Source organism: Sapajus apella, unplaced genomic scaffold (genome assembly GCF_009761245.1).
Source record: "Sapajus apella isolate SASKATOON/1434 unplaced genomic scaffold, GSC_monkey_1.0 scaffold33, whole genome shotgun sequence".
NCBI classification, from domain to species: domain Eukaryota; kingdom Metazoa; phylum Chordata; class Mammalia; order Primates; family Cebidae; genus Sapajus; species Sapajus apella.
Genome location: NW_022436973.1, coordinates 7173096 through 7192790, shown reverse-complemented (window position 1 = coordinate 7192790; position 19695 = coordinate 7173096). Strand labels below are relative to the sequence as shown.

At 50.5% G+C, this 19695-nt stretch overlaps 1 protein-coding gene across 23 annotated transcripts in view; it reads left to right on the top strand.

Moving 5' to 3' along the window:
- Positions 1-19695, top strand: part of EPB41L1 (erythrocyte membrane protein band 4.1 like 1) — a 145314-nt gene that overhangs the window by 51199 nt on the left and 74420 nt on the right. For 20 of the 23 annotated variants that reach the window (XM_032295075.1, XM_032295073.1, XM_032295059.1 and 17 more), the window contains exon 1: positions 13931-14010. The exons of 2 other annotated variants lie outside the window; for them this stretch is intronic. The gene's annotated coding sequence lies outside the window, so the exon portion shown is untranslated. Of the gene's footprint in view, positions 1-13859; positions 14011-19695 lie in introns of those variants that run through there. One more of the 23 variants, XM_032295069.1, reaches the window with a different exon arrangement.

Genomic DNA, 19695 nt, shown 5'->3' with positions numbered 1-19695 from the left:
CTCCCTCCCTCCCTCCCTCCCTCCCTTCCTTCCTTCCTTCCTTCCATTTTTTCTCTCTTTTTTCTTTGTCTTTCTTTTTCTCTCTCCTTCCTTCCTTCCTTCCTTCCTTCCTTCCTTCCTTCCTTCCTTCCTTCCTCCCTCCCTCCCTCCCTCCCTCATTCCGTTCCTGTTCCTGTTCCTGTTTCTTTTGTTTTCCTTTCTTTTGCTTTCTTTCCAGAGTTTCACTCTTGTTGCCCAGGCTGCAGTGGTGCAATGGCCCGATTTCAGCTCACTGCATCCTCCACCTCCTGGGTTCAAGCGATTGTCCTGCTTTAGCTTCCCGAGTAGCTGGGATTACAGGCATGCACCACCATGCCCGCTAATTTTGTATTTTTAGTAGAGATGGAGTTTCTCCATGTTGACCAGGCTGGTCTTGAACTCCTGACCTTAGATGATCTGCCCACATTGGCCTCCCAAAGTCCTGGGATTATAGGCATGAGCCATCATGCCTGGCCTCCAGGAAGGACTTTCAATGGTTCAGGCCAGAAGTTTTGAGTGAGGTAAAGGTAACAGATCTTTCTAATATAAATATGTTTACACACATATACCAGAAAGTAAGCAACAAAACAAAACCCAAACATACAGAAAAGAAATAATTTCACTCTCATAAAACAACCTCTGGAAAATGTTTTAAAATATTTCCTTCCAATTTGCTTTTTTCTAGGCACGTGCACATACATACATACTTTATAGAAATTGGGGCTGGCTGTGGTGACTCACGCCTGTAATCCCAGCACTTTGGGAGGCTGAGGTGGGCAGATCACTTGAGATCAGGAGTTTGAGACCAGATTGGCCAACATGGTGAAACTACATCTCTGCTAAAAATATAAAAATTAGCCAGGCATGGCGGTGGGCACCTGTAATCCCAGCTACTTGGGAGGCTAAAGTGAGAGAATTGCTTGAACCTAGGAGGTAGAGGTTGCAATGAGCCGAGATCCTGTCACCGCACTCCAGTCTGGGCAACAGAGCAAAAACTCTGTCAAAAAAAAAAAAACAACATATTTTATAGAAATTGGATTATTCGTTACATACCATTTCCTATCTCCTTTTTTACCTGTATTGTGTTAAACATGATTACCTGCCCACATATAGTTCCACAACATTATTTTTTAGTAGCTGCATAGTATTTCAGCATATATATGTATCGCTATTTCTCTAATGTAGCCACTATTATTGGACATATATACGAACTCCAATACTGTACTTCACTCTTGTATACAGTGCTTACGCAAATGTTCTTATAGCCACATCTTTGTGTCATTCATTGTTCTCTAAGGATCAATTCTTAAAAAAAGAATTTCTGCATTAAAACGTATGTACACTTTTAAGGCTTATCAGGTACCTTTTCAAAGTGCCCTCCAGAAAGATGAAACCAGTTGATAGCTGCATTGACACTGTCTGAATCTGCCCAATTTGTTGGAGGCTCATTGTTTTAATAACCTGGCAGTGGTGGCATAGGGGTGGGAGGGTCACTTGCATGGATCAGGCTGAGGGAGGCATCATAGCCACTCTAAAAGGGACTTTGCAGAGAGAGGCCCCAGGTGGCCTGGTGGGGCTGGGTTGGACTGTATGGAAGGGGCTTACCTGCACGAGCCATGCTGTGCTGCACTGTGTTGGCCTGACTGTATTGGTTATGGTAGGCCATGAAGGGCAGTTGGTCTGGGTCAGCTGCACTGGCTCAGGCCTGGCGGTCTTGTCCCTGGTGTGATCCTGGGCTCAGCCTGGTGTGATCAGCGTGGTCACCAATCCAAGACCATTCTAGAAGCTGGCGTGGCCTCCCTGGCCATGCTGACAGGCTTGTCCATTCACGTAGTGGAGAGTGATTCCTCAGAGCTGGTGGTAGCAGCAGTGACTCTGACAGAGTGGAACTGCTCTCACCATCCTGTCACTTGGCCTCTAAAAATAACTCTTGCCTGTTCCGAGTGACCGCACCACCAGGTGTCTGGAGGTGCTGTCCTGTGGTTGTGGCTATGTGAGGGAGGGTGTGTGTATGTGTGTGTGTGTGTGTGTGTGTGTGTGTGTGTGTGTGTGTGTGCGTGTGTTTTGGGGATAGAGGGGCCATCTGGGGGGCTCTTTCTTGGTTGGCCTCTGAGTCAGGGATTTGGGGTGGGGATATGAAAGGCAGACCAGGCTCTTTCTTTTCTACCCTCTCATAGATGGGGACAGAGACAGCTAGTGGGGGTAGGGATATCTTTCAGGACTGTATGCTCACTCCCTGCTAAAAAAGGGCGGACAGAGCGCAGTGGAGAGGGTGACTTCAGAGGCAATATGACAAGGGTGGGGCAGGCTCTGGGGAAGCACAGCATTTAGCCAGTCAACGTCTGTGTCCCACAAAAGCCCATTTCAAAGCTAATCTTCTTAGCCAAGGCTTTAATGTAGGGTTCCTTTAAATTATATACAAAATACACACAAATACAGCTAATTTCTTACTGTGGCTAATTAGAGATTGTCTAGCCCAAGCTTAACCAAGTGTCCATGGACTCAGGGTGGGTGATCTACGCATGGGCTTCATGAGGTCTCTTGATGCCTGAAAGATAATAAAGGTAGAGGTGTATGTGTGTGAGTGTGAGTGTGTGTGTGTGTGTGTGTGTGTGTGTGTACATGCGCATACTCATGTACATTTTTCTGGGAGAAGCTCTGCAGTTTTCACTGCATTTTCAAAGGAAATCACGACCTGTAAAAGGTTTTCTTTTTCTTTTCTTCTCCTTCTTTTTTTTTTTTTAGACGGTCCCCTGTACAAAGACAGAGGGAGGGTGGCTCCAAAGCCAAAAGAGGAGGTCCCTCTCTTTTTTTTTTTTTTTTTTTTTTTTTTTTGAGACAGTCTCTTGCTCTGTCGCCCAGGCTGGAGTGCAGTGGCACAATCTTGGCTCACTGCAGCCTCTGCCTCCCGGGTTCAAGTGATTCTCCTGCCTCAGCCTCCGAAGTAGCTGGGACTACAGACGTGCATACCATGTCTGGCTAATTTTTGTATTTTTAGTAGAGATGGGATTTCACCATGTTGGCCAGGCTGGTCTCGAACTCCTGACGTCAGGTGATATGGCTGCCTTGGCCTCCCAAATTTCAGGACAGGTGTGAGCCACTGTGCCCAGCCCTCTAAAAGGTTTAGAGCTAACCTAGTCCAGCCCCCTTACATTATAGATAAGGAAATTGAATCCAGAGGGGAAAACGACTGCCTAAGATCTCACAGCAAAGGTCAAATCAAGGTGTCTTTATGCCCAGCCCACCACCCTCTGCCACACAGGACACCACCTTCCCCTGTCTGATTCCTTGAGCCAGGGTCTAGCTACCTACAGTGGGCAGGATCACAGAACAATTTTCCGTACCCTCTTGGCTGGCATGGATCCAGCCGAACAGGCTTGAGGCCTTCAATCACAGTGGGCAGCTGAGCACTCACCTCTAGTCCTTCCCTCTCCCAGGGAAAACCCACGAAGCATCTCCTGACTCATTCCTTTAGAGGGCATCTTTGTGCAAGACAATTAAATCTGTCTCATTCTGGCAGGACACTCCCTGATACAGGAAGTGCCTCTGCCTTGTGGGAAAGGAACTGACCCTCGGGTCTTGGAGGAAAGGAAATGGAATGGGTGAGTGGCCCTGAGAATATATATGATGGAAAGGCAGGAGGGCTCTTGCTAGTGGAAGGAATTAAACTGCCATAGGTGTTAGTAATAGGATTGATAAGAAACATTTATTGAATACTTACTGTAAGTTAGATGCTCTTCTAAGAAATGTACAAGTATTACCTCCATTAATCCTTATAATAACTCCATGTGGTTATTTATTTTTATTTATTTTTTTTCTTTGAGATGGAGTTTTGCTCTGATTGCCCAGGATGGGGTATATCTTGGCTCACTGCAACCTCCACTTCCTGGGTTTAGTGATTCTCCTGCCTCAGCCTCCCAAGTAGCTGGGATTACAGGCATGCGCCACCATGCCTGGCCAATTTTTTTTTTTGTAGTTTTTAGTAGAGATGGGATTTCTCTGTGTTTGTCAGGCTGGTCTCAAACTCCTGACCTCAGGTGGTCCGCCTGCCTTGGCCTCCCAAAGTGCTGGGATTATAGGTGTGAGCCACTGTGCCCAGCCCCTGATGGTTATTATAAGGAAACTGAGGCACAAATAAATTAAGCCCATCTAGGAAACAGCTGAGCCATGATATGAAGTCGGGTCCTCTGACTCCAGAGTATATAGATCACTCTGGAGCCAAATTGTAGGCTCCTAGACTCTGTGCCCGCAGACCTGAAACTTTAGTGTGCATTAGACTCACAGAAGGGCCGATGAAGGCACTGTTGCTGTTCCAAACTTCCTAGTTTCTGACTCAGTAGGTCTGTTGGGGCCTGAGAATTTGTGTACTTAAGAGTTCCAAGATATTGCTGCTGTTCCAGGGACCACACTTTGAGAATCATCCCTGTTTCCTGATGGGAAGAGGTGAACAGAGGGAAAAGAAGTGGTGGCTGATCTCACCTGGATTACTGCAGTGTTCCACTGTGGTTCCAGACTTCTCCCATCCTCCCATCACTGACTCTTCACCAGGAGCAAACTAATTTTCCTAAAGACCAGCTCTAAATATGCCATTGCTCAAATATCTGGATTCTCTGACACTATCCACCATCGCCATCCAGTAGAACTGTCTGCAGTGATGAAATGTTCTGTATCTGTACTGTTCAATATGGTAACCACTAACCACATGTGGCTATGAATTTTACATTTTGTTCCATTAAATTTAAATAGTCACATGTGGCTGGTTGCTAGATAGTGCAGGAAACCACTTGGTTTGCCATTCAAGACTCTGCTTGGCCCCAGCTCCTGTCCGCCTCCAGCCTCAACCCTCAGCATCCCAGGCTCCAGGCCATTTGCAGCATTTCCTGATTCTACCTTGTAATTCCCAGCCGCTGTGACTTGTGTTATGCTCTCTACATTGTCCTTCTGCCCTGCCTTTTATGCTCACCCCACAGGTGACCTCTTCCTCAAAACTTTCTTTGACACCTGCTGCTCTCTAATCTCTTTCTCCTCTGAACTCCCTGAACACTTTGTCCTCTTCTTACAACCTTTGGCGCTTTTGGTCTTACATGGCAGTTGGCTGGTGTTGGTATTTTCACTTACTAAACTGTGAGCTTTTGGAGGATGTGACTATTTTCTGTAGAGAGCTCTTGTTTCCTACCGCAGGTACCTCCAGGTACACAGAGGAGCTCGACAAATCCCACAAACCTTTGCACTGGCGCTCTGGGGATACAGAGATCAGTACCATAGCTTCCCTGTCCTCAGGCTGCTCACAGGCTTCTACAAGAGTCTGATTCATGCCCAGAGAACCATTGAAGCCAATAGTTATTTTGGGCAGGGAGATAAAAGCCACAGAGGGCCCAGTTGGCGAGGGGAGTGCAGCAGGAGCTGCCTAAGCAGAAGGCTGTGTTTACACACACAGATGACTTCTCTGCCCAGCCTGGCCTGGTGTGGGGAGATGGGAACACTCAGGTGTCGCTGCCTGGCTGCCTCGTGAAGTTGGGGATTAACCAGTGATGCAGCGGCTGGTCTAGCCGTCTGGTCCCTGCAGATGGGTGGATGAAGAGAGGGTTGAAAAGACTGCAGAGCAGTGCCAGCCTCTAGAAGTGAAGTGCTGGCTGGCTGGAGTGGGAACCTGGGCTGGGAATGTGAGTGCAAGCAAATGTTTGTGATCTGACAGCAGACAGCAGGTGGAATTCTGCTGGATCTGGCTTGGGGGTTTATAAGGTCTTTATAACAGTCCCTGTTTGAAATGGAAAAACTGTTGAAAAGAAAAAAAAAAAGGAGGCCAGGTGCAGTGGTTCATGCCTGTTATCCCAGCAATTTGGGAGGTCAAGGTGAGTGGATCACTTGAGCTCAGGAGTTTGAGACCAGCCTAGGCAACATGGCAAAACCCTATCTCTACAAATATATAAAAATTAGCAGTGCGTGGTGACATACATCTGTAGTCCCAGCTACTTGGGAGGCTGAGGTAGGAGGATTACCTGAGCCTGGGGAAGTTGAGGCTGCAGTGAACCATGATCATACCGCTGCACTCCAGGATGGATGACAGAGTGAGACCCTGTTTCAAAACAACAACAACAATAACAGAGAAAAAAAAGACAGAAACAAATTTCTAGCTTTACACTCTAATCTCAAGAGTATTTTACACCCTGGGTATTTTACAGGCGTGGTGGTTCACGGCTGTAATCCCAGCAGTTTGGAGGCCGAGACGGGTGAATCACGAGGTAAGGAGATCGAGACCATCCTGGCCAACATGGTAAAAACCCATCTCTACTAAAATACAAAAATTAGCTGGATGTGGTGGTGCGTGCCTATAGTCCCAGCTACTTAGGAGGCTGAGGCAGGAGAATTGCTTGAACATGGGAGGTGGAAGTTGCAGTGAGCCAAAACCGCGCCACTACACTCCAGCCTGATGACAGAGCGAGACTCCGTCTCAAAAAAAAAAAAAAGTATTTTACTCTAGCATATATTCATCTGTGGGACAAAGTCATAAAAAAAAAGTAAACTTTATTGATGTTATGACATAAACATAGAAAAGTGCACAGATCATATGTTTACACATACTTGTGTAATTGCCCCCCAGACATGAACAGAACATGTCAGTATCTCCACAGTAAATCTGTGTGAAGCCTCATGTGTGTAGGATTAGTGATAGAACAGAGGCCCTAGAGTCAGGCATGCCCGTGGTTGAGTCCTGGGCACCCCCTGCCTACTAGCAGCGTGACCTTGGATGAGTGACTTAACTTCAGTTTCCTCTCCTGTAAAATCAAGGTGAATCTATCATCTCTGCCTTACAGAGAAGTAGGAGATTTAAAACTGAAGATAGGCAAATTGCTAGGCACAGTGCCAGCACTAAGTGGGGACTCAGATGCTCTCTGCAATGGCCATGTTAATTGATGGTGATGCTGCAGTACCTTCTGGCACCCAGGACCATGGACACACACACAGCTTATCTCCTGTTGCCTCTCACTGCTCCCAGCCTCTGTATGGTACTCTGCAAGCTCTCTTCCAACTGCAAGGAATTAGTGACGCTGTGATGATGCAAACCTCAGCTGATGCTTCAGGCACCCAACGGGAGGCTGGGTGGACATCTGTATCCAGTGGTAATAGAGCCAGATTTTTCAGATTCTGGCCTCGGGAATGTGGCTCCCAGACCTCCTAGAAGGGCTGATTTCCCAGGGAGCAGCTGGAAGCATGGGGACCCATTAAGAAACGTAGCTAAGGTAGAGATGAGGCAGAACTCAGCCTCAGGGATGTCCTGGCATCCTGGGTGGACTCCTGACTCCTGCTTGCTCCCTGGCCTCTGGCTCTCGGTGTGAAGATTGCCAACACATACTATACACACATTGTGAACTGGACACTGATGTGGGCCTTCAGGGGTGTGTGTGTAGGGGGAAGGGAGTATGATGAAAAGTGGCCCCTACCCTAAAGCTCATAGTGCAATTACAACCCCCGGGCAGGTCACACGACTCTGAACTTGAAGGTTGCAGGAGGGAGAAAGGATAAGACATTATTTCTGACCATAGGAGTTGTGTCACAGAGGAAGGGATCAGGAAGGACTTCCCGGAGAATGCCTAGAAGAATAACTATGGGAAATGGGAAGAGGATCTCCCAGAGAAGAGGGCACAACCACTGTGCCCTGGGGACCTGGAACCAGCCCGTTTGACAAAGCTCATCACATGGAATCTGAGAATGAGGCTGGAGAGCCAGGTGAGACCAGGCTGTGGAAGATCTTGAGAGTCGGGCTGAGGTGTTTGAGTTGCTTCATCAGAGAATGGGGAGCCACTGAAGCTTCTTCCATTGAGGAAGCAGAGCAGGAGCAAATCCTCTTACTGTGCTCAGTGCAGACCAGCATTGTTTTTAGCCAAAGATGGCAGTCAGTGTCCAAGCCACTAGAGTGGGCTGTGAGAGCCTCTGGGATGCCCAGGCATGTATAGGAGGCCTTGGCTGTGGGTACAGAAGAGGAGGAGGGCCATGGACTAGAGATCAGGCTCCTAAATTTGAGAAATGGCAGTCTTATTGGAAAAGTTAGAGAGCCTTATGACAACTGATCCCCAAATTCAGAAGTAGAGGCAAGGATGAGCTGAGGGTCCAGTGGGCAGAGAAGAAGAGACTGGCTGGGGGAGCATGCAGGGAGGAGACGGGACTGGGCTTTTTGGAGGGTAGGCAACCTTGAGAATGGGCAGGCTTTGGAGAGACTGGGGGTACTGCAGGGGCACCCTAGTGGGTGCACCTGAGGTGCAGAAGGGAACTCGGAGCATGCCAGCACCACACAGAGCCTTTGTGGGCATTCTTGCACGTCATTCTCATAGCTCTGGAAGACGGTGCTCATATTATTCCCACTGCACAGGTGGGACAACTGAGGCTCAGAGAGGGTAGGGCCTTGCTCAAGGTCATGCAGCTCCTATGCTAATAAATGTCCTCCATCTCTGCCCCAGCCCCCTCACCAGAGGTGAACATTGCCCTTCGGCTCTTCAACAACACGACCCTAGACACATATAGAAAAGTGCTTTGTACACTGTGACCTGCTGTGCAGTTTGGAGGCATCCTCCTCCTCATTCCACACTTAATAAGGCTTAACACAGGAAGGTGTGGTTCCCACAGTCTGAGCTGGATTGAAGGTTATAGGGAAGGGTAGGGTCTCTGAGAACTGCTGTGGCTTGAGAGGCTTCTTAGAGGAGATGGAGAAGATGTAACCGGGAGCCAGAGCGGGGAGGTCCCTGCAAGGTGGGCACTGCTGCCTGTCCACCCTGCCTACTTCCTCCTCCCAGACACAGCTGCCCTGTGCTGCCCTCCGCAGAGTGCCAACCTTAGTGAAATGGCCTGCCAGGTAGTACTTCCCAGGCTGGTGGGTCATTCTGCTCTGGGAAGTTTGGCTCTGGTAGCTCCCTCCCTCTGGCCCAGCTCCCAGTGGCCTGGGGCTGTTGCTGGGTCCAGCTGCCCTCCAGGGCAGGAGCCAGATGCCCTGCAGCTCTCTTGTCTTGGAATACCCTCCTCCCCATGACCTCACCTTTAACCCAGCTTGACTTGGTGTCTTCTCCAGAGAGCCTTTTCTGATCCCCATGGGCTGAGTTAGGACCCCAGAGTATCTAAACTTATACTGACCAAAATAAATAAAATGTGAGCCACATGTGTAACCCACATGCAATTTGAAATTTTTTAATAGCCACATTTTTTAAAAAAGTCAAAAGAAACAGATGAAATTATTCAAATGATTGTTTTATTTAACCTAGTACATTCATAAAGTCACTTATTTTTTTTGAGATGGAGTTTCACTCTTGTTCCCCAGGTTAGAGTGCAATAGTGTGAACTCAGCTTACTGCAACCTCTGCCTCTTCAGTTTAAGCAATTCTCCCACCTCAGCCTCCCGAGTAGCTGGGATTACAGGCATGCACCACCACGCCTGGCTAATTTTTGTATTTTTAGTAGGGATGGGGTTTCACCATGTTGGCCAGGCTGGTCTTGAACTCCTGACCTCAGGTGATCTGCCCCTCTTGGCCTCCCAAAGTGCTGGGATTACAGGCGTGAGCCACCATGACCAGTCATAATGTCATTTTGGTATAAAAATTATTAATGAGATATATTACCTTTTCTTTTTGGTATGAAATCTTCAAAATCTGGCTTTTACATTTATAGCACATTTTGATCTGCACAAGCCACATTTCAAGTCCTCCATAGCCACATGGGGCTAGTAGCTACCATATTGGTTAGCACAGCCCTAAAGACAGGGAGTTTATAAAGGTTGAAGCTCAAAGTTTGGCACCAGACAGATCTGGCAGTCATATTCTGGCCCTGCCATTTATTAGCTAGATGAACTTTGGGAAGTCGCTAACCTTTCTGAGCCTCAGTTACTTCAGCTGTGAAAGGGATTAATAATTTCTTTTTTTTTTTTTGAGACGGAGTTTCACTCTTGTTACCCAGGCTGGAGTGCAATGGCGCGACCTCGACTCACCGCAACCTCCGCCTCCTGGGCTCAGGCAATTCTCCTGCCTCAACCTCCTGAGTAGCTGGGATTACAGGCATGTGCCACCATGCCCAGCTAATGTTTTGTATTTTTAGTAGAGACGGGGTTTCACCATGTTGACCAGGATGGTCTCGATCTCTTGACCTCGTGATCCACCCGCCTCGGCCTCCCAAAGTGCTGGGATTACAGGCTTCAGCCACCGCGCCCGGCCGGGATTAATAATTTCAATGCCAGAGAATTAAACGAATGTGTGTCTAGTGGCAGGAACAGAGGAAGTACTCAGAAAATGGTGGTGATTAATTTTCTAGTACCCTCTGATGTGCAGGGGTATGTACCTCCACTGGATTGATTGCGAATTCAAGGGCAGAGACTGTATTCAATTCCTCCTGCCTTCCCCAGTGTCCAGGGCCTGGCTTGGTGTGAGCGTTACTGCTTGCTGAATGAAAGATTAAGTCCTTGAGTCAGGAGTGCTCCCCACCCCACCCTGCTTGCCCGGGAGTCAAGGGCCCTTGTGGCTGGGAGTCAGGAGACCACTGACTACCTGTAGGTGACCTTGGCAAGTCACTGCTTTGCTGAGGGCCTTGGTTTTCTCCTTGGAAAGATAAAAGGGAGATAGGAGGGGCCCTGACTGATGTGTTTGGTTGAGTCTCTGCCCCGCAGTGACCTTGGGGGCTGTGGCTGACTCTGTGTCCCTTGCTTTCCCAGCCAGTGGAGCGAATCACTTCCGTCCTTCTGGCTTTCCTGTATCCTGGACTTTTGCACAATTCAGCTCCCTGCAGTTAAAATTTAAGAGGAAAGAATTCTCCTGCCTCTTAGAGCAGAGAGGGGATGGAGGGTCCTGTCCCTTCTCTTCTACCAGTATCTGCTGATTTCCCATTATAGCAGTCCAGTGACAGACACAGGGCAGGGATTCTCCCATTTTATAGGTGAGAAAATTGAGGCTCAGAGATGTCAAATAACCTGCCATTTGTTGGATGGGCTCCTCTTTCTTTCTTTATGAGACTTGGTCCTGGGTTGAGTCTTGTCCCTGTGCCTCAGTTTCCTTGCCAGGGGAATGAAAACAGTCAAGTAACTACAGTAGTAATTTGTAACTGATAGGGGCCATGTGATCTTAAGTGTCTCTCCTGCTTCCTCCAGCTTGATTTTTCTGGAAAGGGTTACTGTAGGGTAAAGCGGAAAGTATCTAGTCCAGGGAACCAGCGTTACTGTGCAAGGGTAACCTTGGACAGTCACTCCCACTCTGAGCCTCAGCCTGCCTATTTATAAGATGAGAGATGATATTATCACACAAGATGCTGTGCAGATGACAAACAAAAGTACTTTGCAAACTGGAAAGTGCTAATAGAAATGTTAGAAGAAGAATAATAATCATTGAAATAATGAAAATAGCAGCCTCATTTTCTGTGTGGGCTCATTGACCTGACGTGAATTTAGCCTTTTGGGTATAAATGCAGAATGATGTCTGGGAACTTCCTGCCTTGGTCTTTGGAGTGTAGCCTGGATTCTCCTGGGAAAGTGAGAGGCTCCATCTGGTTGAGAAGGGTGGGAACGTGGCCCTGCCCCAGGGGAGGGCTTCAGCCTGGAGGAAGGAAGGAAAGGGAGAGGGCCAGGGAAGGAGAGTTGAACTAAGAGGATCAGAGAGGGCCTTGGCCATGCAACCCAGAGTCTCCTGCCCACAGGAGCCCGTGACTGGGAAGGCTCAGCCAGCAGGGGAGACTGAGTCTATTTGGAATCAAAATATTTGAAGGCAGGCAGTCAAGAATCTCTTAGCAGCTGTGCCTCTGAAACAATAAATTCATCTGGTGTAACTCCTGAGTTTTACTGGTCCTTTCACTCATTTCTTTAAATACATGTGTGGTGAGCTAAACTCAAACAGAGCACCTTGTGTGGCAAAGTGACTTGCCCAAGGCCACAGCCCCGGGGGGCCTGCGTGAGACTCCCTGGGGAGCTCCTGGGAAAAAGTGAATATGAAAGACTGGGGGATGAAAAGTCCAAAGGCAAAGGGCAGGATTTGTACAGAAGGTTGCCAAGGAGGACACTGGTCCTTCTGTCAGTCAGCCTGGGCAGATTTGTCTGTCTTCCCACCTTCTGTCTGGAGGGTAAGCATGTTCTCTGGGACTGGGAGGAGCTGGCTTCATTCTGCTCTCTGCTTTTCATCCACTCCTGAGCCTGGTGAGCAGGGGGAGTGACGACAGCAGAAGCTGTGTCTCGAGACACCTGATGAAGGAGGTTTAACTTGGAGAAGAGAAGGTTTGCTTTGGGCATGACACAAAGGGGCACAGTTGTATCTTGAGTTCTCTAAAGGGTGCTGGGAAGAGAGCCTAGCCTCATTCTCTGGAGGGCCTAGAGTGCATATGAGGACCCAGGGTAGAAGATCACCATGATGGAGCTGCACACTGGGAGGGAGGAGTTGGGGGAGGGAGGTGCCTGGCCCTGTGGTGTGTGACACACAGAGATGGAGAGCCCACTGGTGAGGCTGATACTGAGGGAATCGCAGCAGGGAAGGATGGAGGGTTCAGCTCAATCGGGGCTGCTTCCCACCTAGGGGCCTCTGTGCTTCCCAGGGCAGTGAATTCTGTAGTAAGGAGAACTATGGCCTGCACATGGTAGGTGCTCAGGAGTGATATGGAGAATGAATGAATAGTTGTGAATGCCTGGGGGTGGGGGTAGTGACTGGGGGGTCGTGGTCATATGGGTTGCAGTGGACCCATGGACAGAAATCTTTGGAGACCATGCTGCGGTTATCCGCCATTCTCTCCATGCCTTCCCCATGAATTAGGGACCCTAGAGATGGGAATGTCCAGCCCTGTCTTCATCTGCAAATGAGGCCCACAGCATGGGAGCAACTTGCCCAAGGGTACTTGCTGAGCCAGTGGCAGAGCTGGACTGGAACCCAGGCCCTCTGCCTCCCAGAATCCTCTGCGGCTTGAGGTCTCCACCTTTGGATTGTGTGAGGTGGAGGTGCCACAGTGGCTGAACTGGTTTTTGAGCCTGTAACAGTGCTCCTGGAGGGGAGGAGCAGAGCTTAGCTAGGTTTTGAGCCATGATCTGTGCCACAGGCCGCTTGGCCACGCCTGCCCCTTCCTGGAGCTCTGGTGTGCACTCAGCCTGTGCTCACACATACAGCAAGCCCGCCTGTACACAGGCCCCGTCCCCAGTAGGTCCCCGGACTTACTGTTAAACTTACTGTCATTGTCACCAAGGCACATGTGGACAAATGTATACACAGACACCCTCTAGACACACTCAGAGGCACAGAGGATTCCCAGGAGACAGTTGGAATACCTCCTCCCGGTGGGGAAGGACGCCGAGTCCCAGGTGGGTTCTGCCCTGCGCTGCGCTGCAGGGGTGGTGAGGGGATCCGGCTCCGGTGGGATGGGAGGCCCACTGAGGCTGAGTCACCCCTTCTGACAAGGATCCATCCCCCTTCTTCTCTCCTCCCCCTCCCTCTCTCGCTGCTGAGCCCCCCAAGAGACTTGGCAGCGAGAGCGAGGAGGCCCGGGGCTGTCTGGGACCAGGGCGGGGGCAGCCGGGGCACTCGAGGGGCCTCCTGCGGCACAGTCCCGCAGTGGTCTGGGAACTGCCTGTGTGTCAGGGACCCGGAGGAGGTGGCCTGGGAGCCTGAGAGAGTGGGCGGGGGAGAGAGGAGACGGGCAGAGAGGAGGCGGAGGCAGGGGCTGGGCCGCCGCGAGCTGGGAGGCAGGCGCGAGCAGCGGCCGCCCCTGGGCTGGGCTCCGAGGCCGGAGCGGGGGCTGGCCGCACGTCGGGCGCCAGGCCCGGGGCTGTGGGCACCGTGCCCAGCCCCCGGCGCACGCCGAGTCGCCGCCGCCGCCGCCGCCACCACCGCCGCTGCAGTCAGCATCTATCAGCGGGCGGGGGTGTCGTGGAACAGGCTGCTCCGCAGAGCCCGTCGCGACCCCGCGCCGCCCCGCCCCGCGGCCTGCCGGCCAGAGGAGCCGAGGGGGCCGCCCCTCGCCCAACCTACCCGAGATGGGGACCCCTGGGCCCAGGTAGGCACGTGGGGGGGATCAGGTGGCTCTGGGGGCCGGGGGCTTGCAACATCTAGGCCCGGCCTCCAGCCCTGGGAGGAATGGGGGTGAGACCGGGAACTGAGTTTTCTGGCTGTTGGTCCCCTGGCCAGTGTGGGGGAGGGTCTCTCAGTTCCTCCCCACCTCCTGGCCGGCAGCCTCCCCCAAGGCCTGGAGAGAGGATCGGGAGGCTGGGGGGGGGGGGCTGGTCTTGCTGTAGGAGGAGCGGTGCGTGGGTGCTGGGCTCCCACCGGCTGGCCCACTCTCTTCTCGGAGAGCACTCCTGCTACCGCCTCCAGAGGCCAAGGGCTCTCTGGATTTCTCTGGCTTCAGATGTTGCAGAAGGAGCTCTTGGCTGGAGCCTGGGATGCTGGCGAGCTCTTGCCCTCATCTGTCCTCACTATCTGGTTAGGGACCCTTCCCCGCTGTAGGCTTGCCTTGCCTCCCATCTCTCTTCCAAGTCCCTCAGAGCTGCTAGCAGGGATCTTAGCTCTAGGACTTCTGCGGCTCTGGCCTGGCATTGTCCTGGCCAGTGACTGTCCCCTAATCAAAGGGAGAGGGCTTGTGTGTCCCACTTGCGTCTGGCACCTTCACACTTGGGGAGGTCCAAGGGCCCAAGAGGCTGGGGTCTCAGGGATAGGCATGGTGGGGGGCAATGTCTACAGTCACTGGGATACTTACTGGGTGCAGAGGCCATGGACCAGCAGACCTATATGGCTCAGAGTGGTCCATGGGGACCTTGAAGGCCAGACAAGGACCAAGAGGGAGTTCTGGGGATGCTGGTGTCTCCCTCAGCTGCCAGCCATAGTCGTTGCTTTTCCGTCAGAGCTCTGAGGCTGCATTGGTGGGGGAGAGAGCACCACGTGTTCCCACATTCACTTCTGGATCCGCATAGCACCTCCTCTGCACCCAAAGGTGGGAATGTGAGACGGCCAGATTTAGGACCTCTCCAGGGCTGTGCAGGGTCCAGAGGCTTGGCTCCATTCCCACCCCCGTGCCCCCACCCCCAGCATTAGGAGCCTTCCAGAATCAGGAGCAGTTGGGCCAGGTCGGGATCTGGGGCCTGGATGGTACCCTCCACAGCTCCTGGAAGACTCAGTGCCTCCTGTCCTGGGCAAGGGTGTGGAGAATAGAGGCAGCTGTGTGCCTGTCTGCCTACCCATTCCTCCAGATGGAGCCTGCAGCAGAGGCAGCCTATGCCAGCCTCCTCTATGAGCCACCGTGGCCCAGGGAGGCTCTGCCAGCTCTGTGCAGGGATGGAGCTGGCTTCTCCTGGCCAGCCTGAGGTCATGCCTGCCTGGCAGCCTAGGCACAGTATTTGTGGCATACAGAGCACGGTCCCTGGGATTTCAGGGACACCTCAAGCCGGTCCTGGAAGAGATCAGTGCAGAGGGCATTGTTCCTATTAAAAGCCTTCCTGGGCTATGTGACAGTCCCCCTGGGCTCAGCCTTGTGAGCTCCTTGAAGAGCTTCTTCTATAGAACCCTGCATGAAAACAATGCTTGGTCAGGTAGTCCTCACTTAGCCGATATTGAAAGGTCGAATGGGGCCTAGAGAGGAAGAGTGACTTGACCAAGGTCACAAAGCAGCTGAGTGGGAGAGTCAGCACTAATGTACCCAGGTCTTCTACCTCTTGCTCTGGGGCTCTTGCAGCCCAGATGCTGGCTTCCCTGCTGCGGTGGCTGTGCCATAGACAAGACTCTGCCGGGGGCTAGGCATTGTAACCTGGCGCCTGAGGCTACCTGACCCCTTAGGAAGGGCCTTATGTTAGCCTCCAGCCCTTACCCTCAATAGATGAGCAGGAGAGGCCAGGGCTGAGAGAAAGGGCCGCCAGTGGCCCTGGGCCCTCTTGGAAGTGCAAAGAGCTGAGAGGATGGCAGGTACCCAGGGATGTTCTGGCCTGAGCCTCCAGGGGGCAACAGAGAGGGTTTTTCTGACTTCAGGCTGCTGTGGGAAGTGCTTTTAGCAGCAGCCCAGACTTCTCTAAGGGCCCCTTTCTGGGCTTCCCTGTCCCATTTGTTAAAAGGGGATAGTCACCTCGGCTGAGTGCAGTGGTGCTTGCCTGTAATCCCCGCACTTTGGGAAGCCAAGGCATGTGGATCACAAGGTCAAGAGATCGGGACTATCCTGGCCAACATGGTGAAACCCTGTCTCTACTAAAAATACAAAAATTAGCTGGGCGTGGTGGTGTGCACCTGTAGTCTCAGCTACTCGGGAGGCTGAAGCAGGAGAATTGCTTGAACTTGGGAGGTAGAGGATGCAGTGAGCCGAGATCGCACAACTGCACTCCAGCCTGGGTGACAGAGCAAGACTCTGTCTCAAAAAACAGAAAAAAAAAAAAGCCGGTGGTAGGGTGGGGGAAGAATGCCTGGAGAGTAGTACCAATGATTGCACAATCAAAGCGACGGCATTTATTGAACACTTACTGTAAACCATGTACTTCAAGAAGTGCTTTGAGTCATTTCACAGGATCCCTATCAGATAGGTATGATTAATTATCTACTTTTTACAGAGGAGAAACTGAGGCTCAGAGAGGTTATATCACCTGCCTAAAGTTACACAGCTGGCACGTGTGGGGCAGTCTGAGTCCAGAGTCCTTCTTTCTACCATGACATTTACTGGGGGCAGTGTCTGGAAGTACCAGCCTGGTGTCCAGCAGAACCAGGCAATTCCTTGGTAGGCCAAGGCCGGTCCAGGTGGAGAGGTGTGTGTGTGTGTCTGGCGAGGCAAGGGTGGCTTTGTGGGCTGAATATTACTATGGTCCTGAGGGATAGGGGCAGATCAGTACTGACTAGGAGCTCTCAGGGAAGGATCAGCCTTGGCCTTCTGCTTCCTGGCCAGGATCCCCCAGAAGTGGGGAAGCACCAGACTCTCTGCCCCCATTGGCTTTTAGGGAATATGGGCTGGCCCTGGACACATCCCAAGACCCCAGTAGGGACTGGGCTAAGGAGGCCCTGTGGGCAGGGAGCTGAGCCTGGGTGGATGGGTGTGGGTGGAACAGGCTGGCACTGCTTGCTTTGTGGGCTGGAGGCTTGTGGATCAGAATAGTAACAGCTAACATTTATTGAGCATTTATTATATGCCAAGCCCAGTTTTAAGGGCTTCCTTGTAGAACTCATATGTTCTTCACAAAGCCCTATGAGGTGCAGATGAGGTATAGGAGTTATTATTATTCCCATTTTACAGATTGAGGGAGCTGCAGCTTAGACAGTTGTTCAAGGTCAAACAGCTTGGTTGTTGGGGCATCAGGATTCAAACCTAGGCAGTGCGGGTTACAGCCATGTTCCTGGGGGCCATGCCTGTAGTTTCTCAGAGGCCATACTCCGTTTTCTTCAAGCTGAAGTAGTCACTGAGTTAGATGTATCCCTCTCCTCAAAGGCCTCCTGGTCTAGCTGGGAGAGATGCAGACATGACACATTGAAAGTAAAGAATGTGCCATTGCATATGCTCAGCATGGATTCCTATTTTGGTGCTCAGGGAAGTCTTCAAGAAGAGGGGGGCCTTTGAGCTGGGCACTGAAGGCCAAGTCGGATTTCAATGGTTGAAGGGGGAAGGGCACTCACTTCCCCAGGTCAGAGGGGAAGGAAATAGGAATGCCTCTGAAGAAGAGTGGGTAGGCTGGTGTGCACGGAACAGATAGTGTGTGTGGCAGGGTGTGAGCTGGGAGGTGACTCAGAAAGTCAGCTTGTATTTGGGTTTTTGATGATGCTCTGGAATCCACCAAACATAGGCTCTAGTCACAGTACTGCCTTGTACTAGCCATGTGACCTTGAGCACGTCACTCAGCTGGCCTGCGCCTCAGTTTCCTCATTTGTAAAATGTAGATAAACATGCCTGTCTCATAGGGACCACGTCGTGGTTGTTACATAAAGCACCTAAGTGTAATGCTAACACATTGCAGGAACTCAGTAAACATGACTTCTCTCCTCGTTCTGTCTGTCTTAAATGTCAAGCCAAGGTGTTTCAACTTGACTTGAGCCTGGAGGCTCTAGGAACCTTTGCAGGATTTTGGTCTGCTGAGGAGCATGTCAGTACTGTGTTTTGGGGAGGTCCCTTTGTACAGGAGAGGATGGACTGTGACCTTACAGGGAGAAACCTTAACTGTGGGGACCTGGAGGGCTGGGGAGGGAGCAAGATTGGCACTCACTAAGGTGTCTCTCCAGTAGCGGGTGGCCAGTTTGGAGAAGGAGGAGCTTGGAGTGGGTAAGGCCACAGGGTCAGGAATTCCTTCTGAGGCCTGGTGAGTGTGAGAAGAAGAGCTGGTCTCCCTTCAGTCATCTGGAAGATTGGGCAGCATCTTTTTTTGCGCATCTGGCCTGTTTTTCTTTTGAATTATTTCTTTTGAATAAATTCCCATCAGAGCTTCCTCTATAATAGCAGCAAATTGGGACTAAGTGTCCAACAATAGGAAGAGGATGGAGAATGCTTTGGAACATCCACTGGATTAAATAATATGCAGTGGTGAACAGCCAGAGAAAAACTGTTTGCAGTGGATGGAGCTGTGCAATTGTAAAGCTCTTTTGCATCCTTGATTCATTTCGTGCTTATGACTGCCTTTTGACAGAGGTGGGGCCGGGGTTGTATCCCTGTGTGTGAAGAGAATGAAGCTAGACTCCAGTCTCCTTGAAGGCAGAGTTCACATTTTATTCATTGTTTAGTCACAGCATGTTGCTCAGTGGTTTGCAAATGCTTTTCCGAGGAAAGAATGAGTGAACTCATCAAGAGGGGAAGTGACTTGATTAAGTTCACACAAGTTGTAAGACACAGTACCTGCCATATTCTTGCTATTTGCTACTTGCCACATTCTTCTCACTCACCACTCACTATTTTCCAGGGGAGTAGGACAGAGAGGTTTCCAGTGAGGACTTGGGACTTGCATAGAACAGGGCATAGGTCTTGTTTCTGTTTTTACTAGCTGTGGCATTGGCAAGTGAATTAATCTTTCTAAGCCTCAATTTACCCATCTGTAATATGGATAGTCCAAGTACCTGCTTTTAGGGTTGTCATCAAGAGTAAATAAGTTAAGTCATGTAAAAATCTTGGTATGGTAACTGGCACATAGTAAAGTATCCATGAATGTTAGCAGAGATGATAATGTCATATGTAATGTCATTAACTGTCTGATACAATTAATTTTTTTTTTGAGACAGAGTTTCGCTCTTGTTGCTCCCCCCCACCGCCTTTTTTTTTTTTTTTTGGAGGCAGAGTTTCGCTCTTGTTGCGTAGGCTGGAGTACAATGGCATGATCTCAGCTCATTGCAACCTCTGCCTTCCGGGTTCAAGCTATTCTTCTGCCTCACCCTTCCAAATAGCTGGGATTATAGGCATGCACCACCACACCTGGCTAATTTTTCATTTTTTCGTAGAGACGGGGTTTCTTCATTTTGGTCAGGCTAGTCTTGAATTCCTGACTTGAGGTGATCTGCCCGCCTCAGCCTCTCAAGGTGCTGGGATTACAGGCATGAGCCACTGCGCCCGGCTACAATTAATGTTTAATGGGAAAAAAGACCCATAAAATGATGAGTATTCATATTAAAGTGGTATACAATTAGGTATTAACATAGATACAGATTGGAAGAAAACAGGCAGAAAATTGAGTAACAGCAAGCATATGGGAAGTAAATAAAACAGAAAAACAAATCTTTCTTTACTGTTGTATTTATTTTT